This window comes from Cryptomeria japonica, chromosome 5, assembly GCF_030272615.1.
Source record: "Cryptomeria japonica chromosome 5, Sugi_1.0, whole genome shotgun sequence".
NCBI lineage: Eukaryota > Viridiplantae > Streptophyta > Pinopsida > Cupressales > Cupressaceae > Cryptomeria > Cryptomeria japonica.
The window spans coordinates 719,979,313-720,000,979 of NC_081409.1; positions in this window are offsets into that span (position 1 = coordinate 719,979,313).

The window sequence follows — 21,667 nt, forward strand, 5'->3', positions numbered from 1 at the left end:
ATTCCAATTTTCTGACGGGAGATTAAGTAGAGTTACCTAGTGAGGGAAGCGCTTCGGGTGATGTTGGGTAGGATTGAAATTTGGTTCCCAATTCAGTTTATAAAAATAGAACCCCTCAAAAAATAATGGTTCCCCAAACAATATTTTTGTTTTAAGATTTTGATCTATACATTCCAGAAGAAACAATTCCTCAGCTAGGGCTTTGATACTTACGTGATCTTTGAAGGTCTCCTTAAACCAATCCAGAATCCTTTACATCGGAAGATCCTTTCCCATCTATTTGATAAATAATCTGTAGTTTTTGAGATGATCCCAACGCTATTGAAGGTAGTACAAAGAGATCAAGATCAATTTGCTTCTTCTATCTGGCGGTGAATAGGGCTTGTTATTTCGAGCACTTGATATGGCAATCTGACGATTGACCCTTCTCCATTGCTTCTGGGGCTGCTTGTGATTGATAACAACCCTTCGTGGTTTTCGTTTTGTGTTGAAAGATGGTCTAGCCAAAAATAAATTCCCATTCCTCCCATGTCTATTGTCCAACTCCCATTTTTGTTGCTACTTCCGTTTACCACCATTATCTGAACTTGGCTCGATAGACTTCGTGTTTGCTACGGCAGTGGTCTGGAGATTCCTTCCAACCTGCTGGGTTGAGGCATATCCAAAACCTCCTCGCTCTACCTATTTCATTCACTGATTTGATAGTCCGATTGCCAAGTGGGATTGAATTTTCTCCTGTGAGTATACCAACCCCCATTGAATTTTCCATTATGTCCAAACCACTGCCCTAAACCTCACAGAGATGGTCACTAGACCTGACCTGCGACTTTCCGTCTTCTCTGTAGCTCCTTGCGCACCATTTTGTAAAACATATCTAATTGCCTTTTTTTCTGTAAAAATACTTTAATGTCATTTAATTTTTATGTTAATGTGGTTTCTATAATTTGTCACTTTGTTTTCGAGTTATATTTAAAGGATCATTCATTTTAGTCTATAGTTGAATAATTTATATTTAAATTATTCAATTATTTAATTGTATCATCCAAATTAAATAAATATATTTATTTATTTAATTTTTTTGATTATTTTTTCATTTGAGAATAATATTTGCTTTATAAATTTTTTAATTGAAATTTTCCTCCTACTTTTCAAAAATGGCAACATTATTTCAAGATTCTTCTTTGATTTTTGAAAATCTTAATATCTCATCATATTCAATTTTTAATTCAAAAATTAGTTATGCATCCCCAAAAATCTACTTTGTGCTTTTTCATTTCTTTTTCCTTCAACTTCTTCATCCTTCCCCGAATGACAACTCAATTGTGCATTTGATCTCGTCCATCCACCTAATCAAAAATATTTTTGATCTTTCCCATCCATTCGAGTCTCTGATTCTCTATAAATTGAGGACCCTCCTTCAGTCAAATCATCTAACTTTCAAGAAATTTTATTCTATTATTTTTTATAGCTATCTAACATTGAGCATTGTATTCTGTCATTTTGTCAAATCATCTGGTTTTCGAATAGCTTATCTCTATCATTTTGTCTAGCTTATTGAATCAATCATCATTTAATCACATATTCCTAATAAGTCTCACATACTATCTCCTTTCCTTTCATTGTTTCATGCACCTGGCCTCTTGAGAATGACATATCTCCATTACAACTAAAAGGAAGAGTAGCGAGGTCTAATTGAAGAAGCACAATGGATGGTTTTCATTTACTTTGTGTTTTGTTTCGGTTACTTTGTTGGTAGGATTAGGAAAGATATCTTGCAATCTGAGTTTCTTTGATTATCTTGGGTGGATTGTATGCATGTTTTGGTTTTTGAACTAACAATCATGTTTCTCCTCATCTACATTGTCTTCTATGGCTTCTTCATTAAAAGTAGAGTTCTTAGAGTGGACTTAGATTTCTTCAAATGATAGTTTAAGAGATACATGATATAATATAAATCTAATGAGTGTCCATACACTAGATGAATTTACTAGGAATATTTTGAGTTTTATTTCATTTAATTTAAAAAAATATAATTATCATCATCTACCAGCCAAGATATTGCATGACTTCCTACTTTATAGTTCTAATGAAATATATGGAGTCTTATGTGATATTCACCTACTTATTTGTTGTCATACTAAGGAAGTACTTAATAATAGCTCATTATAGAAATCAAATGAAAACATAATTTATATTATATAATTTTAAAGGTAGCTTTTATTAATAATATATAGAATACAAGTACACACAAACACACATGGTTTAATCAACTTCATGATTAGATTATGGGGTTAAAATAATTTAGAAAACATTTATTAATATTTTTATCCGTATTGATTCTATGTAACATTTATTTCAGAGGTAGTTATATAACCTAAAAATTTATCTAAGTGATGCTAAAGGTACAATTTACTAAGTTGGACTATTTGTTGTAGGTGTAAATCGTATCAACTTTAACCTTTTGAACACGTGTAATATAAAATGATGAAAGTGTTAACAAATGTTCAATAAGTACAAATACTTACATAAAATATTAAGCTCATCCCTTATTTTAAATATGGATTTATAGAGGTGTTAATGGTTGAATGTAACTTTATAATGTTTCAATTTGAGATTACTCTTTGTAAATAAATTTTCACCTTATGTTTGCTCCAAAATCATCATTTTCACACTGTAGGGAATATAATAGATCAATACCATTCAATACAATTATTAGATATTAAATAATCAAAATAGCATAAGGTGAATAAAATATTCCCTTGATTATTATGATCTTAAATGTTCTACTAAAATTTATCATTTCTCCAAAACAAAATTATGATGTAGATTCCTATTTTAATTTTTGATCTACAACTGATATTCATTTTCTTATAACATTCCTAATGAGAAAACAAAAAACTAGCTACATTTTATTCCTTTTATTAATAGATAAAACTAGTTGATGGTAGATAAATCAACCACTAAATCTCAAGCCTTCTAGATCGAAAGGATTACTAACACATTTACTATATATTTTTATTTTATAGGGGGTAAGAACTCAACACAATTGGGAATGATATTTTATAAAATAATCGACTACATGGAAAAATTTCTTTGAACTTGGACTATATAATTTCAAATCAATGGAGCTAGTTTGCCAAAAAAAAAAAAAAACACTACGATTCAAACCTACATACTACACATTCTCTTTGACTAGACCCAAGCTCTACATGTAGAATACAAGTGTTATAATTCTACACCGATTTAGGGTTGTATTCCATGATAAACATTGGCAGGTCAACACTCAAAATTCTCAAAATACTTGTATATTAGTTTTATTATTATTTTCTAGACCCTGAATACTTTATAGATATAAAGAGTTTCTTATTTTATTTGTCTAGGTTAGTATGGAATTTTAGATTATTCAAAAAGAATCTACCTAAAACCATTCTCTTTATTATATGTGAAAACTATGTAAAGTCTATTTATTCAATATCAACTATTAAATTTCCTATTGGCATAAGGATATTTCGCTTAAGGTCAACTTCAATTGATGACTAGTCAAGAATTAATATTGTAAATCTATGCTTAGAAATTTCTCTAGTCAATCAATAGTAGTTAATTACCCCAATAATTTGATAATTAAAGTTATAAGAAATAATTAAACTAAAATTCTTAAGATATTTTTAAACATAAGGAAATACTCAAAATGGATAAATTATCCTATAAAAAGGATAAATTATCCCCCAAAAAGGATCTAAAGATTTCAAAATGAAAATGAAGAAAAATAATATTTATATCTTGACTAATCTCATAATGATCCATCTAAACAAACTCATAAGACTTGTGCTTACATGGAAACACCACATGATACTTATCTGTTGAATCATGCCGACATCCTATGACACAATGTATTTTTCAAGAAACACCTTCATATGGTATGGAATAGAGAAACAATCATACTCAACTGTGTTTCTGATTTCACTATCATCTGGTATTTTGAGCACAAGACTTTAATGGGGATCCTTTTGCATACTAATTTAGCACTCCTTAGATATATCAATAGAAGAATATTCATATACTAGCTTGGTATGTGTTTGCATCAAACTAGATGCACAAGAGTCCCAATCTGAACTTCCAAGCCTAAGTGCTTCATTCCTCATTTCCATACTTATTAAATGAGGTAAGTCATGATTATCATCATTTATATCCCATATGAACACTTCTAATTCAGACTCAAAAGCATAACCCTGATCAAATTTAAGGGCACAATCAAGGTCCACACAAGAAACCTCAAGGACAAGCAAAAAATCAAAGAGGGGGGAGGGTGAATTACTATTCGAAAAATCTGTGCACTAAAACACTTAAACAGTCTGAAGATAAACCGGTAACAGAGTTTAACAGTGAGACCGGTTACCACACATGCAAACCAAAATGCAAATAAAGCATTCACCCACAAAAGCAATACAATCATAACACATGATATTTGATGTGGAAACCCAAATGGGGAAAACCATGGTGAGATGGAACTCACAAGTCACTATCTACAAAATAGAAACCAGACCAGTTAAGGTCTTACAATTTTCTTCACCAGGACAGATCTTGTTAGGAATCTCAATCCCTGTTAGGAGATAAGTCTGATTAAAGACTACCTTGTTAGAGGTTTTTAGATTCACAGAAGTGAACCACCTTGTTAGAGGATTTTGCAAAGTCGTTGAGGCCTACCCAGTTAAGGGCTATAGACTTGTCAAAGATGTGAGTAATCAACAAGTGTTTGATCTATCTAATAGCACAAACTGCTTGGTTAGATCCAGTATTGCTCACAGTTAATGCATTCCAGCATTACTTCAGTCTTCTCTATCTCTCTCTTAGTTACAACTTGATCTTCTTAGGTAAGATCATTCTTACAACAACTCAACATCCACCTTAAACCCTAGCACAACATTAACCCTTTCAGCAACAACATAAAACCCTAGACATGATGTCCTTTTAAAGGAATCTAATTTCATGTCAGTCCAATAGGATTACATTACAATTTCCTAGGTTCAATGAATCTAGACATACTCAGTAACATGACACAAAAAGCACCGTCAATGTGTCGGCACCGTTAAACAATCGGTGGATTGGTAACTCATCACAAAATGCCGGTTTGACAAAAAATGAAGACTGGTAAGAATGTGTTGTGCAACTTTTCTCCCTTGAACCGCTTGAGATCTACGAACCGCTTGGGGTCAATATGCCGCTTCAGACAGGGAAACACATTCTGCAAAATCACCAATAGTCTAAAGACTAGAATACAACATACTAGTTGGAACAAATACCGGTTGAGCTCTAGCTCATACATATAAAGGGGATCTCAATACAAGTGTGTGTCCATCAATGACAATCACAACATAAACAACAAAATGCCAACAATGTCCCCCTTTGGCATTGATGGCAACACTTAGGAAAATAAAATTTTGACGTCTAAGTGTTTTACAATAAAAAACATGCCATTAACAAAATTGGTCCCCCTAAGCATATACACTATCCCTTAGTCAATACAATGTATAGCAGTTTTGCATACAGAGCATAAACATTGAGATGTGAGAGCATATAGCATATAGAAAGACATATATCAAAATTTCAAAATCAGATACTTCTCCCCCTATGTTAGAAGATCAAAATTTTAAAACAAAAACTAGATACTTCTCTCCCTTTGCCAACAATGACAAAGTAACACTGAATAACCCTATTTCCATTTGATATATATAAAGAGTTTATGACAACAATGAATAATATTTGTCAAAAACCGATTTATAGTCTTGCAAAAATTGTTTCATGGATAGAGACCAGGACTCAAGTAGGGAGGTTGCCACTTCTTTCTCTAATTGCATCTGGGATACCTATTCCTCCATGGCATCAACTGTGCTTAGTTCCCACATGACTGTCAGGGCATCCAGGTTCAGATAACACTTCTGAAGAATTTGCAGTTGTGGAAGTAAAACTAGTTGAAGCTCCAGCAAATCCCTAGACCATGTACTGATCTCTTGCTCTATCTTGGCTGACTGGATTTGAAACCGGTGAACGATTTGCCCATAAGTTGTAAAGGAATCATATGGAGGCTTAAATGTGCTTAAGTAGGACTATAAGTCCGTTTGAAGCTTTTGCTTCTTAGTTAGCACATCATCGCAAAATAGATGGGGTTGACAGATTTTGCTTAGTAGCAAGTTTCCCTCATCCAAAGCGTCCCTTATATCCTTTTGGTCTTTCAGAAGTTCAGACCAGAGCTCATTCAACTTTTTCACCAGAGCAATGGTAAGAGCCTTTTTATGCTCTTTCTTGACATTTACCTCAGGTGCTTCTTCTAGGCTCTGCACTTGATCATCCACTACAGTACATAGTAGTTTGAGCTGTGCTAGTGATGATTCATTGTTAGGAAGATTGGCATGGGGATCAAACCAGTAAGGGTGTCTACGGTCGCTTGAATGATATCTTGCTCCTTTTTCCTTCATATGATTTCAAGGTGCTCTTAGGCAACCTTGATGCTCTGCATAAGCTCTGACTCACTTGCAGACTAGAGATCAATAGGACTTGAGATATCAGCCGGTTTGGCTTGGCTCCCAGTTGCCTTAGGAGCCTCCATCTGTGTGCTCTTCATTGCTTCAGCTGCCTTGTCTGCTTCTTCTTCCTTCTTTTTCTTAGCTTCCTGCTTCTGTTTGTGTGCCTTGTCTTCCTCTGCTTTCTTTTTCCTCTTTGTTTCCTTCCTCTTCTCTTCTTCTTTCTCTTCCTCTTCCTTCTTCTTCTTCCTTCTTCTTTGCTTCCTCTTCCTTCTTCTTCTATTCTTCTTCTTCCTTCTTCTTTTCTTCCTCTTCCTTCTTCTTCTTTTCTTCCTCTTCCTTCTTCCTCTTTTCTTCCTCTTCCTTCTTCTTCTTCTCTTCCTCTTCCTTCTTCTTCTTTTCTTCCTTATCCTCTTCTTCTTTCTTCTTCCTATCATCTTCTTGCTTCCTCTTCTCTTCATCTTTTCATTTCTCCTCTTCCTCTTTTCTTTTCTCTTCCTCTTTCTTCTTCTTCTGTTCTTCATCCCTCTTCTTCTTCTTCTCTGTCTGTTCCTTAGTCACTTCCTGTGTGTCCTTGGCTTGCTCACTACCCTGTTCTTCTTGTTGCCCCTGTTCTGTTTCCCCAAAAGGTATGTCTTGAGTGACATCTTTTGTGTCCAGTGCATCGACATCAATAGTGTTGATTGGTTCTTCAACCAGGTTTCCTTCTTCATAAAAAACTTCATCCAGTTTGGAAATAATCAGTTCTTTTTTCGCTTGGAGGTCGGCCATTCATGCTTTATGAGCTAGAACAACATGATTCATATGCTGATGAGTGTCTTTTTCAACATAATCAATTCTTCCCTCCAACAACCAGTGTCTTCTTCTCCTTGTGAAGAAGAGACCTTTATTTTGATCCAGGACATCAAATAATTTTGAATTTGAGAGGTCAGGAAAGTACTGTGAAAAGACTTTCTTCCTAATCTCCTATTCTTTTTCAATGGCAATGTGCCATTTATTATCTAATGCTTTAAATAAAGAATCTGGTGTCTGAGATTTAATCTCTGATGGCGACCGGTCATTCTTGTACAAATAAATAATGATTTCTCGTAATGTTTCTTCCTTCTCCTCATCACTAAAACCATCATAATAATCTACTAAATCATGAAGTAATTTTCTCCTAATATTCTTAACTATCCTTTGAAAATGTGTCAAAGGTTTGTATGAGGAGATATCAATATTTACCAGTGCGGATGTTGCCGGTTCATTCTTATTCTTTTTCTTTGTCTGTCTAGCCTTCTTTGGCTTTTCATCAGACTCGGTCTCTTTAGAGTCCGGTTCATTTGTCTTAGTCTTCCTTTTTCTTTCAAAGACTTTTGCCGGTGTTACCTCTAGTTTCTTCTTTGCAGGTGACCGCTTGGTCACTCTTGGAGTTGCAGTGGTAGCCGATGCCGATGCTGTAGGCACTACCTTGGCTTTCTTTACTGCTGATTCTTTTCCTTTCTTAATAGATGATTCTTAAGCCAGTTCAATCCTCTCCAAGTAGGTTCTGGTCCTTTTAGCCTTAGGATCAAGAGGCGAGGCAATAAGGGTTGAGGCATACCCTTCCAGCATGTCATACATAACCTCATAGCCCATTGGCTCCACTTCCTCCATTCTAGGCTCAACAGCCTCCATTAAGCATTTGTCCACCTGAATGGTGAAACAGATGTCATCTTCATATTTCTTAACGATATCACCTAAGATCCTTACCCTTTGACTCATCTTTCTTCTGAACTCATCAAAATATTTGTTCAGTACTTCAAGGTAACTAGTTCCAATGGCTTGTACACTTTCCTTGATCTAGTTGGTTATCGATTGGTCAGGAGACCACTGGACATCTCCTACTCCAGGAAAGTAGCCTTGGAAATAGAAGAACAACCCTACTAGTAGTTGTCCAAATTTAAACCTCAGTGCATTGTCCTATTTGATTTCCTTTAGATTCAACAGGAGTTGCCTCTGCATACCGGTGCATAGGTCAAATGATGCATCCTCTTTAATCATCTGGTAAGTGGCATTTACCACTACAGCAGATACAGAATTAATCCTACTGGCTGAGAAGTTTCTGTAGCCTATCACCATGCAGGCGTATTTCACCAGATCATCCTTGATAGGATTAACTGTCATACCCCATGAGTCACTTGTTGAACTGGTGAGCTTGGCCATTTTGGTTTTGCTTACCGTTCTTAGGGTTGACACTTTCCCTGTGTTACAGAAACTGGTGACTGCATGAATTTCCTGAGGCATGATATCATGTGTCCTCTCCAGGTACATCTTGTCACCATGGACTCTACTCAAGATGATCCTAATATGATCCTTCGTAAAATCTTCCAAAAAGTATACTTCATTATGGAGTTTCTTCTTCTCTAAGATACTAAACTCTGGTTTGATCTTTTTATCCTTTCCGCAAAATAAACCTAACTTGGTGTGAATCGCTAAAGATCCTAGGTCTTCTATTTTGCAATCAATATAATCTGAAATTCCCTCTTCAACTATGACTCCAGCCAAAACTTGTGATAAGGCATTATATTTGGACTTCCTTTGAATGAAACTTTCCGACTTAATGGATGTACTTGAACTGGTATGAGATGCGGAAGCCATTGTAAAGTATTTCAAGAACACAAAAAATACCTTTAAAATGTGAATTTAGGGCTTCCTGATTTTGCTTCACTCCACTCTCCGTCGGTTTCCAAATCACCGCTTTGTGTTCTCCATGATCGCTTGCAAACTAAATTTGAATCACCTTCAAGATTATTCAATTTCTTGAAATCTAAGCTCAAATCACCTTTTCTTTGTTCTGTACTTGAAAAACTTCTCTTCACTCGAAAACAGATAGTGAGAAATGATTTAAAAAATGCTTTTATACATGTCTCTCACCTACCATCATTAATGCTCCTCTATTAGGGTGTAAACCCTAATTTTCCTTTTTACCATTTTCGGTCTTCTGCCAAGAGACATGTATCGCATATCAGTTAAGGTCTTTTATAGGTGTAAATTGGGGGTTCTAAAGCATTTCGCCGTTTGCTCCTCCTAAGCCTTTTGAGGCTTAGTTTGCCGGTTCCGATATTTCCACACTAGGTGCAGAAACCAGTTCCTCTTCCAACATTGTTGGTTTCTTCCTCCAGATTTTGTTCATGTCTATTTGAATTGTTTCAACATTGATTTCTCCTTCCCAAGTGACCGGTATATCATCAGATATACTTTTTCTGCTTCTGCAGAATCTTGCAATGTGACCTGGTTTGTTGTAGTGATAGCAAACAAGTCCAGGTGCTCTCCAAGGTCCATTGTACATGTTTCCATTCTTCCTTCTACATGTTGCAGCAGTGTGACCATGACCATGACAGATCATACAATTTTCTCTCCATCCAGTTGCCGCTTGATGGCCACCACTTCTCGACTGATGATTGAAGATATTAAACCGGTTAACAAAAGGTTCAGGTTTAGTTCCTTGGGTCCTTTGAGGATATCTTCGAGTGTTATCCATCACAGACCTGCATTCAAATGCTCTATGCCCAAACTTGTTTCATGCATAACAATGACCATTGAACTTGTTGGATCTAGGTACATTGTTAATAAAGTAAGGAAAGTTATTGTAGGCTTTGCTTCTACATACATTGGCAGTGTGTCCTTCTTTAAGATAGTTAAAGCAAATAGGTTTGAATCTTTGCTTACCTTTTCCTTTGAGTGTCAGTTGCTTCTTTGATGCTTCTGCATTTGTACCTAAGGATTTTCCTTCCTCATGTCCAGAGAAACCAAGTCCATTGGTATTCTTTACTGGCCTAGATGACTCAAGCTTTTTCTCTAGCTTAGTAGTACTTTTGCTGAACTTAGCAAGTATTTCCTTTGACTCAGAGAGTTCTTTGGAAATAGCAGTATTTGTCTCCATTAGGCTTGCATTTTCAGAGATGGCTATGTTCAGTTCACCTTGCATGTCTTCCTTTTCCATTCTGCTCTCATGAAGGCGAGTAGTTAGTGTACTAATCTCTTATTTCAACTTGGAGATCTCATGATCTCTGTCCTTTACCAAATCTTCAGCTTTTCTCTGGTTCTCAAGCTCTTGACTAAACCGAATAGTCAGTCCTTCCAACTCCTTTCTCAAGTTGGAGTTTGATTCATTCTTGACTTATTTACTTTTGCTCTCATGGCTTCCATATCTGCTTCATTTGCAGAACTATTTTTAGATAGCTCCATCAACTTTTCTGCATGTTCTCTCCTTTTTTCTTGAGATGCCTTGTATTTGACCATAAGATCATCATAGGCTTGCTCAGACTGAGTGAGCCGTTGAGTAAGTTCCCTCAAGGTGTATTCCCCCATATCTCTTTCCAAGTGGTTAAACTTATAGAAAGGTAGGCTCTGATACCAATTGATGAATACTAAGAGGGGGGGGGTGAATTAGTATGCCAAAACTCTATGCACTAAAACACTTAAATAGTTTAAAATAAACTGGTAACAGAGTTTAATAGAGAGATTAGTTACCACACATGCAAACCAAAATGCAAATAAAGCATTCACCCACAAAAGCAATACAATCATAACACATGATATTTGACATGGAAACCCAAATGGAAAAAACCATGGTGAGATGGAACTTACAAGTCACTATCTACAGAATAGAAACCAGACCGGTTAAGGTCTCACAATGTTCTTCACTAGAACAGATCCTGTTAGGAATCTCAATCTCTGTTAGGAGATAAGTCTGATTAAAGACTACCTTATTAGAGGATTTTAGATTCACAGAAGTGAACTAGCTTGTTAGAGGATTTTGCAAAGGCTTTGAGGCCTACCCGATTAAGGGCTATAGACTTGTCAAAGATGTGAGTAATCAAAAAGTGTTTGATCTATCTAATAGCACAAACTGCTTGGTTGGATCCAGTATTGCTCATAGTTAATGCATTCTAGCATTACTTCAGTCTTCTCTATCTCTCTCTTAGTTACAACTTGATCTTCTTAGGTAAGATCATTCTTACAACAACTCAACATCCACCTTAAACCCTAGCACAACATTAACCCTTTCAGCAACAACATAAAACCCTAGACATGATGTCCTTTTAAAGGAATCTAATTTCATGTCAGTCCAATAGGATTACATTACAATTTCCTAGGTTCAATGAATCTAGACATACTCAGTAACACGACACAAAAAGCATCGTCAATGTGTCGACACCGTTAAACAATCGGTGGATTGGTAACTCATCACAAAATGCCGGTTTGACAAAAATGAAGACTAGTAAGAATGTGTTGTGCCGCTTTTCTCCCTTGAACCGCTTGAGATCTACGAACCACTTGGGGTCGATATGCCGCTTCAGACAGGGAAACACATTTTGCAAAATCACCAATAGTCTAAAGACTAGAATACAACATACCGATTGGAACAAATACCAGTTGAGCTCTAGCTCATACATATAAAGGGGATCTCAATACAAGTGTGTGTCCATCAATGACAATCACAACATAAACAACAAAAATGCCAACAGAATATGGATTTTCTAAATTTCAAGTGTTATTTTAATCTTCTTCAGGGTTATTGATTTTCAAATTGTCATCAACATGAGGCTCAAATTTTCTTAATTTTCATTGCATCAATATTCAATAATTGCTTTCCCTCTAACATTCTCATGCAAGGAAAAGTATCTAGATAACATCTTGCACAATTTAATTCATCCATATCTAAAGCTCTATCATCTGAAAAACCTTTCAAAATTATTGTAATATTCCATAGATATTGTCATTGATTCTTGATCAACACTATCAATTCATACACTTGGGTCAACCATTAGCAAACAGGAACCACTGAATACTTCTATATCATTGTCATATTCAACTAATATAAGTGACTATATCTCAACCTCAAATAAATCACTGGATATAGCCAATTGGCAATCATTAGAGCTAACCATATGAGGGGATCTACCATTTCCATAATGGCCAACATATTGTAGGTCACTATCATCCTCATACACTACAAATGTCTCTATATCAGCTTCACATGAGCTACTTTGAATACCATGGTGGTGAAAGCTATCACCATGGAGTAACTTATTAGCAACCTAGAAAGTTTTGAAATTACAAGTATTTGAATCTACAACACTTGTACATATAGGATCAACATCAACATTCATCTAATAATTATTTAATGAAAAGATGTATTTATTATCATTAGAAACATCTATGCTTTCAAGTTTATTACTATGATCTTCTTCCAAGGCTTTGAAATCAACAATGAAATACCCATATTCTGAACCACTTATCACTTTAACAACTGACTTGTTGTCATTCAAATTTGAAAACTCAAGGTCTGAAAAACTCTTGAGGTCACTGAAACATTCCATGGATATTGACATAGATTCTTGATCCACATGATCATCACAATGTTCATTTGAAATATTTATTAATGAACATACATTGTCAAACACTTCCATATCAACATCATAAGAGTCACCATCAGATTCAAATACTGCAAATGATTCTATATCTGAATTATACAAGTCACTATGCATACTGAGACAATAAGAACCATCATTCACATCATGAGATGAAGGCATACAAGGAAGATCATGGTATCATAATCATTCTTGACAAGATTATGAACATTTGTACATACATAATGATCTTCACTTAATTTATTTTCATATTCATGTGGCTGCATCATCTCATCGATTCCAATATCTTTGAAGATTTCACTTGCATCGTTGTCAACATGAGGCTGCCATTGGACTTTTAATAATACAATGTCTCCATTGTTTAAAAGATCCTTAGTCTTGTGGTCAATCAATCTTTGTATATGCAATATGGAGTTGGCAAGAGCTTCACATTGATAATTAAGAGCCTGAGACTCAATTTGATATGTATTGATGAATGGTACATTGTCAGGGACAACAAATTGGGATTCACTTGAGGCAATTTTTTCAGGCATTTTCATACTAGGTAATTGATTATATGCATAGTGTTGAACAAGTACCTATAAGCTACACCTTTCATTTGTATATGGAGATTCATTCTTGGGCTTGAATCTTCTAATCATCCAATACTTGGAAACCTTCTCAATATTTATTGCAATTTGAAAGGCCTCATAAAAACTTGTTGTGTGTTCATTCCTTATTCTATAGCTCATCATTTTGTCAAATGCACCCAAGTATACAATTCTAATACCATTACATCCTAAGGTCTCGTTGCCGCATATTTGACATACCAAAAATATGAACTTCAAATTTGTCCCAATGTTGAATGAAGGCCCAAATATGTCTCTATGTGTAATGAGTGAGCACGTGCTCCAAGGTTGTTGTCAGTCAAAATATGAAAAATGGATGAATTTTCAAAATTACCAAGAATTGAGGGAAATCATTTGATATAAATGTCTTTAGCATCATTTTTTGTCATGTGGCCAATTTATGCTTGAACCCAGTCCATAGTTTATCATATATTAAACTTTCAAATTTTGATGTCTCTCACCCAAACATGATTCAAATCTCTCATCCTAGGTATCTTCATGAGGAATAAATGATAAGGTTGTCTCATTTCCCTACCATCAATGTGTGTTTTAAATTTTAGAGCCTAACTCCCTACCGTTTGGAAGATATGGCCATCTTTCTTAAGTTTGGGCATTAAATTTAAAATATTTAGATTATTTTTCAAAAATAATTTAATATTGTGGTCATTTGAGGGAAAAAGTTGTCTAAAAATGTCATTATTTTCATTTCTCCTTTATTCTCCTTCGTAGTCAATGGTTTCTGGAGGTCAAGATCATAGTCTTTGAAAGAAATGGTTAAGGATGCTCCGTTTTCGAGCATTTTTTACCCATATTGATAACCTCAAAAAGAAAAAGGTTAAGAAAGCTAAAAAATGGAGCATCTCTAACCTTATTCCTTAACCTTGTGTGGACCCTCTTTGTCTAAAAAGGTTAGAAATACTCCATTTAGGAGCATTCTTAACCTTCTTCATAAGATTTAAAAAGAAAATGCATAGATCAAATTGAGTCTCATGGCTTTTGTAAGCGAAGACAATATGATTAATAATGAAAATCTGCAATGCAAGTTTTTCTACCTTTCATTCCATCCATACAAAGTCGAGAGCTTATGAACAAGTTATGGACATTCATCAAAGCTTAAAAGGATAGAGGGATTTCATCGATGTATTATTTGCAATTGATCTGGAAGATGTGACTGCCAAACCTGAGAATATCGCCTACCGTGAGGTCTGATTACAAGATATATATGCTGCAATTGGAGGTTGTAAAGTGAAACTCTATGTAGTTAAGGCTTTGGAATGGTGATATGCATGTCATGGATGTGGGAGGAATGATAAAGATAATCCACACTCATATTTGTTTGACAAAATGCACAGGCAAATCGTTGAAGTATGGAGGAAGCAGATTGTTAAAGTATAGATAATGCACGTGAACTATTTGATATAATGCATACATAATTTTTGTTTTACAGAATGCACTAAATAAATAGTATTTTGTAGTGTAGATTGTACACATTAAAGAAATGATCAATGCAGATGTAAGATCGAATTCCATGATATTTCAGTGCACGAACTTTGAATAGGTTATGGATATTCATCAATGTGTAAAAGATAAAGTGATTTTGCTAGATGTTTTCATTGCAATTGCTTTGGAAGATGTGGTGCAAGATATACACATATGTTTAAGATGTTGAATGTTTTATGATGATGCAAACCGTAGTATCCTGGTCTAAGCCATGTCATGTGCCTGAGTAGTTGTAGATCGTCGAGGCTAGATGTTGTAGTTGTAGCTTCTCTAGAGAATTTTGGTTTCATAGCCAAAACTATAAATGGCTTAATAGATTAGCATGTTTGCAGTAATACAAATCATGGGAACAAAGACAATGTTGTTGCAACTACTCTCATAGACATGAATGCAGATCGTGGAAGCAAAGACTAGGCACATGAAGGTTTGAATATGATCTCATGGAGTGCAATGACTGCAACATAAAGGGAAAATAGAGTCGTTAAGAAATATTTAGAAATTATCAAGCAAATGCACTTGGTAGCTGCCAAAATAAATTCAACAAGATCTACCTACCATCTTCATTTCACGTACCAAAATGGGAGCTTTGATTAGAGTATAGACAACCATCGAGGCACAAAGGATAAAGGAATTTGTCAAGTAGATATATCAGATGGAACATGAGTTATTTGTCAGAATGCCTCGAGGGAGAAGAGTATTATGTCATGGGATGAAATGAGATGATTATAGAGTTTGCACAAAATGAATTAATTAAAAATGTTATCTCACAACCTCTGTCGGCACTTGCTTTATTGAGGACGTATTTTCCTAGTGCATATAGAAGAGTTAATTATTGCATCCTAGACAAGACATATGAATGCTTGTCAGATTCCTTCGAATAGACACCAACTTGTGAACAAATGAATATAAGAGATGCTCGAATTAAGATGCAATTGGTTGCGGTGTATGTGTGGACATGATCTCTTCGTGCATGCAGATTTTACATGAATATCAACTGAGGATGTCGAAAAATCTATAAAAACCTTCATGAAAGCAAATTTGTTAAATGTAAATCTCATTCTACAACCTATGTCAGCATCATTCAAGCCCATGATAAAGTGAAGTATTGATATCCATCAAAACATGAAAGCATGACTACAAAATTCGATGAAAGGAGATCCAAAAGATTTCATACAAATGTGAAGATAATGAGTGTAAACCTATGATTGTCTAACATTTTCCAGCATATAGCTACACTCCGCAGTGGAAGCGGAGAGTTGATGATGAAATGGTTACCAAGATAAAGATGCAGATGAAGACATGGAGGCCACCTCGACAAAATCGACAATGAGTTATTTCTTCAATGTAATGTGTGTGTTTGAAATTATTTTTGTAAAAAGTGACTTATGTCTGTTAGGTCTCGGAGACAACTAAGAGGGGGGAGGGGGGGTGAATCAGTTGTCTAACAAATTCAAACCAAAAACAACTTAACCAACTTAATGCTTAATACAATTAAACCAGTCTAATATGCCAGTAGATAGTTTTAACAGTTAATTGCAATACCGATAAGGATTAATGCATGAAACAAAAAGACAAAGTCATCCAGAGCACATAACACCAATATTTGTACGTGGAAACCTGTAAGGGGAAAAACCGTGGTGGGAAACCTTACCCACAATCAGATGATACTACTACAGATAGTAAGTGTATACAAATGGGGTCTGCACATGCAGAAAGGCCAAGCATCTAGAGCTCACTGCTCAATCACAAAATAGGAGTCACATTGACTACAATTGGATGGTTAAATCCAATAAGAATGTACTGCTCAAAATAGCATCTTCATATGTTGGATTTAGTACCGGTGTAGTTCTGATTGTCTTCACAAAAACCCTCCTTCAACCTTCAAATGATGTTTGCGTGTATAGTTCTACTTATTCTCGCATATACCTTCACACAATCCTTTTTCGCATTCCACATTCGATCTTACAAATAAGATCTTACATGTATACCATACCCTAGGACCAATTTTAGTAGGTTGGCTCTAAAGGATAATACAATAAAATTAATTTACAAATCAATTAATACATGATGCAATAACCGATTCACCATGTCAGCTTTAATGCATTTACAACAATAATAAGTCATCTTCATAGCGTGCCATGCTGATCTGGAAAAGATAAACCTGGTAGTGTAACCTGGACCTATTTATCGGTAACAACAAATATGCAAATACCAATAAAAAAATCTCCAAGACAAGGTGTCCACATGATGTCTTCGACATAACCAAGTGTTTTCCATGCCCTTCCAAGTGTCGGTGATCATTATATCTTGTCAGTGTACTAGATACGAGTGATTGTGCATAAGTCACTTGCTTGCCAGTGAATGTTGTTGATTCTCCAAAGTGCCAAAGTTGATAAGTGTTTAGTAGGTGTTGACATCAATGACAAAACCATACCAAAATACCAACAATCTCCCCCTTTGGCATTGATGGCAACACAAGATGGAAAAACCATCAAAGTGCCAAAACAGAAATGCCAAATACTAAAAACCAACAATCTCCCAAAAAGAGATCATAACCAGAAATCAAAATATAGATACAGAGAGCAATAATCTCTGCCAAATAACAATCTCTCCCCCTAGGAGCAACATGTGCTTTCCTTGTGTTTTTCCATACCAGTCTCTCGCCCTTTGACATCAAATGCTAAAAAAAAATAGTAATAAAAAAAATACCAACCAATTCAGTATACCAACTACTCCCCCTGAGAAGTAGCTTCCTCATCATAGCCGGAATAAGAGATTTCTCTGTTTAATTCTGTCGGTTGATGACAATCATCAACTTCCTAAGTCTCTACCGGTGGGGGTATGACCCCAAGCTAGTCTCTAAGATATTGAAAAGTCTCCTTAAGCAGAGCTTTAGTGAAGATATCTACAATCTGCTCTTTAGTATTCACATAAACCAGTTTTATCTCTTTTTCTTCAACATTTTCCCTTAGAAAATTCAGTTTGATAGAAACATGTTTGGTTTTAGAATGTAATACGCGATTCTTAGATATATCAATTGCTGCAATGTTATCACAATAGATAGTAATAGGTTCCTTGCATTTTACCATTATGTCTTTCAACATTTTCTTAAGCCATAGTACCTGTCTACAGTTAGTTGTTGCTACAACATATTCTGATTCTGCTGTTGATAAAGATGTACAACTTTGTTTTTAACTCAACCAAGAAACTAGTCTGCTTTCAAGAAAGAATACACCGCCGGTGGTGCTTTTTGTACCATCCACATCTCCTACCCAATTTGCATATGTGTATGCACATAATTCAAAGTTTTCATCTCTAAGATACCATAATCCAAGATTTATAATGCCTTGTAAGTATCGAAAAATCCTTTTTACTGCTAATTCATGATTTTCTCTAGGATTACTCTGAAATCGTGAAACAATACATACTACATTCATAATATCAGGTCTAGTTTGTGTCAAATACAGTAAACCTCCTATCATATATTTGTATCTAGTTGGATTAACAGGTGTAGATTCATCCCTTAGTGATAGTTTGTCATTTGTAGTCATAGGTGTGCTTATCAGTTTAGAGTTCTCCATCCCAAATTTCTTTAGTAACTCCTTTAAGTATTTGGATTGACTCAAGAATATACCTTTATCAGTCTGTGAAATCTGCAATCCTAAAAATAATTTTATTTCTCCAATCATAGACATTTCAAATTCTTGCTACATATTTTTTTTACATCATCCATCTTCTCCTCCAAAAATTATATCATCAACAAAAGCTTCTATAACCAAGATTTCATCATTAGTCACTTTATAATATAAGTTGTTGTCAACATTACCTTTAGAAAAACCAATCTTCAAAATATACTTATCCAATCTTGCATACCAAGCTCTTGGAGCTTGTTTCAATCCATACAAAGCTTTTCTTAACCTACAAACCATATCTTTGTTATCTGTCAAAGAAAATCCATCAGGTTGTTCAATGTAAACTTCTTCTTCAAGATCTCCATTCAAAAATGCACATTTAATATCCATTTGATATACTTTGTAGTTATTATGTGCTACAAAAGCCAAAAATAATCTAACTGCCTCAATTCTAGCTACTAGTGCAAAGGTTTAATTGTAATCAATTCCTTCTTTATGAGAATATCCCTTACACACTAGTCTTTCTTTATTTTTGATAACCTTACCATCTTCATTAAGCTTGTTTCTGAATACCCATTTGGTTCCAATTACATTTTTATCTCTAGGCCAGGGAACTAATGTCCAACTGTTATTCTTCTCAATTTGTTCTAATTCTTCTTCCATAGCTTTAATCCAGTATTTATATTCACATGCCTCATTAACTGATGATGGTTCAATTTGAGAAATAAGACATACCTCTTCATTTGCCAATCTTCCTCTTGTCATAACTCCTTTATACTTGTTTCCAATTATCTGATCTTCAGAATGATTCAGTCTTACATACTAGGGTGCCTTTGTTTGTTGTTGTTTCTCAGTTACTGTGGAATTTTTAGATGACACTGGTGTAACTGGATCTTCATTCTGTGCCAGTGGATTCAGTGTAGTTCATTTGTCAAAATTTTTGTTTCTGGTTCAGAGTCTATATACCTTGAAGTTCCTCTGAATTGTTCATCAATCTTTACATTTGTACTCTCAACATTTTTCTGCAATCTTTTGTTAAAATATCTATATGCCTTTCTCTTAGATGAATAACCAAGAAATATTCCTTCATCACTTCCAGGATCAAATTTTCCAATATACTCATCTCTTCTAATATAGCATTTACTTCTAAAAATTCTGAAATATCTAAGAGTAGGAGTAATACCAAACCATAGTTCATGAGGGATCTTACCAGTTTCACCTTTGATGTGAACTTTGTTGAATGTAAAGACCGCTATACTTACTACCTCTCTCCAATATACATGTGGTAGGTTTTCTTCTAATAACATACTTCTTGCTGCATCCAAGATAGTTTTGTTTTTCCTTTCATCAACTCCATTCTATTGTAGTGTTCGAGGTGCTGATAGCTGTCTTCTGATTCCATTTACTTCATAGAATGAATTAAATTCCTTAGATGTAAATTCTCCTCCTTGATCTGATCTTAGACATTTGATTTTCTTACCGGTTTCATTTTCTACCATAGCTTTGAACAATTTGGAACTTCCAAGTGCTTCTGATTTTTCTCTGAGAAAAGTAACCACACACATTCTAGAATAGTCATCAATGATTAGCATGAAATATCTATCACCTTGTAAGCTTTTAGTTCTAGCTGGACCACGTAAATCAGTATGAATTAAATCAAGAGCATTATTGGATTTTTCTGGAATACTTTTGAAACTAGCTCTAACGTGTTTTCCAAATTGACATTCCTTACATACTGTATTGTGAGGTTTGACAATTTTAGGTAAATCTCCAACTCCGTTCATCAGTGCAATCAAAGTTTACATGACAGAGTCTCTTATTCCATAGCCATCTTTCATCAATATGTGCAATTAAGCATGTCTTTTCACTATTATTCAAATGAAAGGTATTACCTCTAGTTTGATTACCAGTTGCAATTTCCAAACCAATTATATTCATGATTTTGCATTTTCCATTTTTGAATTGTAACTAAAATCCTTTCTCAACTAATTGACCAACACTCAAAAGATTATGTTTTAAACCTTCAACATCATAGACATTGTCAATATTATTCTTACCATCAAGAGATATTGTACCCTTACCTTTGATCAAACAAGCTTTATCATCTCCAAATCTTACTAAGCCTCCATTGTATTCTTGAAAGTTCAAGAATTTACCTTTATCTCCTGTCATATGATGTGAGCATCTTGAATCAATGATCCACTCATCCTTTACTTCAACTTTAGCTGCCAAGGCCTATTCTACTGGTTGAGCAGTAGGTGTCAATTGATCTTCTGTTATAGCAACAAAAACCCATCCATTGTCTGTCGGATCCTCATCAGAATCATCAGTCACTCCTTCATCAACAATGTAACAAGATTTGTCTTTATTCTTCTTAAATCTGTATCTTTGATATTCAGGGTTAGGCTTGTATATTCTTCTAGCTTCTTCTCTTAGTCTAGCATGTCTATCAGGGCATCTTGAAGCCATATGACCAATCTTATTGCAGTTAAAACATTTAAAGGGTGCTTTACCTTCATACTTACTTCCAACTGGACCTTTAGGCATTTTCCTTGCAAATAGTGCTTCAAGTTCTTCATTTTCTTTCCTGCTTTCTTCAAGTTCTCTTGCATAAAAGGATTTCCAATCTGATTTGTCAAATGATGGTGTAGATGATGTAGATGCTTTAAAGGCTAAATCTATCTTTATAGTAGCAATAGGACCAAATTCTTCAATTTCAAAAGTTGAAAGTTTTCCAATCAATGTATCCCTAGTTACTAATGTATTAGGCATTGTTCTTAACTCATTTATAGTAGTGACTTTCATTTTATATGCCAGTGGCAATCCTCTTAAAACTTTTGAAACAATTTCATCCTCACTTAAGGTTCCTCCACAACATTTAATACACAAAACAATCTCATTTACTCTTTCCATAAAAGCAGAAATCCTTTCATCTTCTTCCATTTTTCAGATGTTCATACCTGACCCAGAAGCTTTCAAGTTTTACAATTTTGACTATGGAATCTCCTTCA